Source organism: Lucilia sericata, unplaced genomic scaffold, assembly GCF_015586225.1.
Source record: "Lucilia sericata isolate MDLA Ls3-8-SP2 unplaced genomic scaffold, ASM1558622v1 Contig000532F_arrow, whole genome shotgun sequence".
NCBI lineage: Eukaryota > Metazoa > Arthropoda > Insecta > Diptera > Calliphoridae > Lucilia > Lucilia sericata.
Window position 1 is genome coordinate 12,788 of NW_023994544.1, and position 5,557 is coordinate 18,344.

A 5,557-nucleotide genomic window follows, 5' to 3' on the forward strand; every position below is an offset into this window, starting at 1 on the left:
TCTAGTTCTAGTTCTGTTCTAGTTCTGTTCTAGTTCTGTTCTAGTTCTGTTCTAGTTCTGTTCTAGTTCTGTTCTAGTTCTGTTCTAGTTCTGTTCTAGTTCTGTTCTAGTTCTGTTCTAGTTCTGTTCTAGTTCTGTTCTAGTTCTGTTCTAGTTCTGTTCTAGTTCTGTTCTAGTTCTGTTCTAGTTCTGTTCTAGTTCTGTTCTAGTTCTGTTCTAGTTCTGTTCTAGTTCTGTTCTAGTTCTGTTCTAGTTCTGTTCTAGTTCTGTTCTAGTTATGTTCTAGTTATGTTCAAGTTCTGTTCTAGTTCTGTTCTAGTTCTGTTCTAGTTCTGTTCTAGTTCTGTTCTAGTTCTGTTCTAGTTCTGTTCTAGTTCTGTTCTAGTTCTGTTCTAGTTCTATTCTAGTTCGGTTCTAGTTCTACTCTAGTTCTGTTCTAGTTCTATTCTAGTTCTATTCTAGTTCTATTCTGGTTCTATTCTAGTTCTATTCTAGTTCCATTCTAGTTCTGTTCTTGTTCTATTCTAGTTCTATTCTAGTTCTATTCTAGTTCTATTCTAGTTCTATTCTAGTTCCATTCTAGTTCTGTTCTAGTTCTATTCTAGTTCGGTTACCTAAATCGCATTTGACCACAGTCTCAGACTCATTACTCTAAGACAGTTGCATAAGAAATGCACCACCTTTCTATCTCCTCTTCGTTTTCACACGACCTACAAAAATTCTGCGTGTTACCGACCAATTTGTTACGAAGGATCCAATTACAAAGTAACCGGTTATTACTACTATTAGAATCCTTATTGCTATTGCGTTCAATCTCTCCCACAAAGCCTTAGAATTAGAAATCTTGCAATCTATACTACTGCGCCAAGATCGGTTCGTAAAGTCCTTGAACTTTTTGGAGATTAGTCTATACCAGTGAACAGGGGACATCTACTTAATAATAAATATTTCATTTATTAATTTGAAATATTTGAAATCTATGGATTTAAAAAAAATCTAATCTTTTTAAAAAATTTGGAAAATACCAGAAAATTAATGCAAATACAAAAATGTTTAAAATTTTAATTTCATTAAAAAAATTCAGAAATTTACTAATCACATAGATGACTTTGCATATTTCTTCAATTAAGAAATTTTAAACATAAATTAAGTCAATTCTCTAGAATGTGTTTCAATGGTACCACTCTCAAACAAAAATCATCAATTAAAAAACTGGTTCTAGAACTTATGTTTTGTTGTTAGAAATTATTATTTTTGTTTTGATAACATTTTAAAGTGAAATACATCAGTCTTCTTAAAGATTTTCTTTGGCTGTTATAGTCTTAAGAAATCATTATCTTTGAAGGAATGGATAATATGAATATCAAGACTTCAGAACATTTGAGAAATAACAATAATAATTCTATTAATACAGGTAATGAACTTTCCCATATAACTATTTCTATTTCCATAAATATCAATTTATCATTTTATTTATTTAGGTGGGTTTGGTTTTTTAAATGATTTTTTTTTTTTTTTTGTTTGTTTTTGTTTTACTTTTAACACCAATGATACAAAATTTATTGAATTATACACTAGATATTAACATACAACTTAGGCCAAGGCTATCTACCACCGTATAAATGTCAACACGGAATAGAAACTTTTAAATACTATAAACATTCAAAAACACAAAAAAGCAGCAACAAAAAAAATCGCCAGTTAACTGACTTAAATTGCCACTGTAATGGCACAATATTAACTGTGCAATTTAAAGAATATTGATTTAAAAAAAAAACAAGTTTTAAATTTTTTAAATAAATTTATGTCACCAAAACATAGAAACACACACACATATGCACAAACACACAAATCTACAAAAATAAATTAATAACAAAAAATTCCGCTGCATTTTATTTAAAAAAAATCAAAAATTTTGTATAAAAAAATGCAATAAAAATATTAAATAAATCATTAAGAGTAACATCTTCTTTAAAAAAAATCTACGAATATGAATGACAAAACTACATACAAACACATAAAGTATGACAAGACAAGTAGTAGCTAGCAGGTTACTGTAAGTGTAGAAAAAAATTAAAAACTCAAATAAATAGTATTTAACAACGACAACAATATTGCCAACAACATTTTCACAATGTGTTGATGTTGATCCCAGCAACATGATCAACTAACTAACAACAAATACTTACTACTGCCGCTGTTGCTGCGGCTGCTACTGCCGCCTGTAGTTTTATGATTAACTAGCTGGCATAAATACACGGCAGCAGCAGTAGCAGCAACAGATGGAGAAGAAGTCGTGGCAGTCAAACAAACATTAAATTTTGGTCTAATCTAAATGAAATGTCGGTAAATGAATAAATACATGTTATGGTAGTATGGGGAATATTTCATATTGTTAAATTATATTGTTGGAAGAATGTAAAGAGTTAATGGATCATAAAGATAATGTTTTTTATAGATTTACTGATCCTTCGACAATTGGAATTATAAAAGTTATATGATTTTTTCCTTCACATTATATTTTCGAGATATCTTGTCTTGACTGAAAAAAAAGTTTTGAATATAATTTTGAAATTATCAGCTCCAAGACACCTTTATTTTGTAAAATCGGTTGTCAGATTTGGGTTTAGCTGAGCTAAATCGTTTAGAAAAGTATAATTTGGCCTCTGGGTTTCGACTTTCTTGCAAAGTGTTATCAACAACCAAAAATGTTTCGCAGTTTCTGAAAATTTAATCAATTTATTTTCAGAGTAACGGTGTTTAGGCCTATTCTCTATTGGTTGTTAACCCTTAGAAACGATTGCGTGGTCTAATGACAAATTTATTAACCCGATCTTTTAACTTACTTTACTGGTCTATTGGCCATTGGGATAACGACATGAATGGCATAGCGGGAATCATTCCAGTGCATTCTATTGGCTACTTTGCGTAAGTTGAAGGCTCCTCTTTTCACTTTTCAGTATCTAGTCACTTCTTACGCGTTGGTTCGTCTGCCTGGAGACTGCTTTGAGAAAGATACCCAGAAAAAACTTACATTGAAAAGTAATGAGTTAAAAAGCTAATAAAACCAATTTTCACTACTTCTTCATTAGCATTTTAAGTCATTATTTTAACACGGTGATGTCATTGGAGGCAAGTACTTCCACGCTCGCTTACAAATAGGTTAAAGAAGACCTTGCAATTTCTCTTATAAAGAAGTTGTTCAGTAAGTTGTTTTATTTTTTAATAATAAAAAGAGACAGCTAGAATAAGAACCAGGGACTTAGGTTGGTCAGTCAACTGTTCTACTCACTGCACCACTGCTTAGCGATTTTAATTAGCGTGAAATAATGGTTTTCATATACAAATTTAATTTTGTTTTCTATTTTGTAAAACACAATTCTTAAAGTTCTTCTATATCAGTTTATAAGAAAATCATTACTAGAGTACTTCTAAGTAATGCAGATTATAAGTAACAGTCATTGAAAAGTAAGTGGTTTTGGAAGTACAACCCATTACCGAGTTTTTGATAGTTTTGGCTAAGACAATATACATATTTGCAAACAGGAAGATCTTTTCTTTTTCTGCCTCTTCTCAGTATTAAGCTCCTCGGAACATCTGATTTAATTTGCTTCAGAGATTCTGACTAAAGACACCTTTAAGCTAATGTCTTCTCTTGACTACTTTGACGTAAGATGGCGGCTCTCATCTCTTTTTTCTTCTTTTGCTTTGAGGACAATGTGGTCGTCTTCACAATAGCTTGATTGGATTTGGGTCTGTTCTCAATATTCAACTTCTTTTGAAAATCTGATTCTCATTACTCCAGAGATTGAGAATGAATTCAATATGCCATTTGACAACACACTCGTAAAATTGTCATTGGAGGTTCTTTTGAGAAAGCTTTTTTCTTCTCAGTTCTCTCTCCTCTTTACTTTAGAGATTGAGAGATTCTTTGTCATCCTACTCATAAAATTGTCACTGGAGGTTCTTTTGAGAAGGTTTTTTTCTTCTCAGTTCTCTCTCATCGAGAGATTTGGTTCCATTTGCTTCAGATGATGAAAAATAATCCGATTCATCCCAGGTTCTTTTGTATGTCTTAGTTTTGAGAGAAAGCATTTTTCTTTTCACTTCTCTCTCCTCGTGAGATCTGGTTTCCTTTGCCTAAGATGATGAAAGAGAATGCGATACATTCTTCAGAGTGTCCGGGATTGACTCAATTTGATCTTTTCGATCATCTTCAGCTTTTCACTCTTGGACTACCGAAAGTTATTTTAAAACTTATAGTTGCCTCTTCACATGACTTGGTTAGTTTTCCTTATTCCATTGCGGTTCTCAGTCGGTATGTTTTCCCTGGACGGTCACGTTCTGTACTTCCCTGAGTACACCTTCATGTTCATATATTTATGATAATATTAGTGTCTCTTTAGTACTTGGCCAAACTTCGCAGCATTATATGCAGAAACTTGTTCGTCTGCGTGTTGGAACTTCGGTATTGTCATGTTGGTCGTAAATCATGTTTCACTTTCGTTTAATAGTCAAAATTTCACTATTTGGAGGTGTAATTACTTTACCCAGTTTATCATCTTTGCGTATTTGGTAACAAGCTCTTGCAATTTATAATGTCTATGGGAAATAAGGCATACCTTATTCGGAAAGTCGAGATTCTCGACATTGTAGATTCCAAATATTCTCCAAATATTATTTTCCTCTATATTACTGTCATTTGGGATATATTGCAAATTTAACTCTATAATATGTTTTAGCCGAAATAAAGCATTCACCGTGACTTCAAAACATCTTGACTCTGGTTTGCTAGAATAACAATCGCGGTTCTGAATGTCGTGCGATGCGTGTCTGTTTCTACTAAAGCTGAAAGTGCGAAAATTGAACAAAGAACATTGACTCGCCTTGTACCTCAAAAACCCGACCACTATGGACCAATGATTAAAGATTTTTTTATTAGCTAAACTGTATGTTATGAACTTCGACAGACAGAGTAAACTTGCCATACGTCGCATATTTTCCGTTGATTTCCATGGATGTCACAATCTCTTGCATGCCTCGTGTGATGTAGATATGGAAACGAAAAGAATTGAGAAGATATCCCTCAGGTCTACAATCGGGAGACGTTGGCAAATTTACCGCCAATATAGGTGAAACAAATAGCATATGATATACTTGAGAAGTCTACTTATATAAGAGGTACCTTTCTTAGCTCCAATAAGAAGACATTACAACCAAAAATTTTCTATTTGTTTCAGAATAAGTCATACTCGATCAAAGATTATCCAACAAAATACGATTTGTATTTCAGACTTAATTTACAACATGGATCCAGATCCATAATATAAATACTAAACTCCCCTTATTCATTAAACTAAGTATTAGTTTGTTGGCAGTATTTTGCTGTCGCTGCTGCTGCCGTTGTTGGTATTATTATTGTTGTTGAGGCTTTTGAAAGAAATGGTGTCTTGAGAAAACAAGAAACAACATTTGTTGTGGTGTGGTGGGGGTTACTACTTATATGATGTCCAGACCAGTCAACACTACTTATATCAAGCAACAAACAAATAAAACA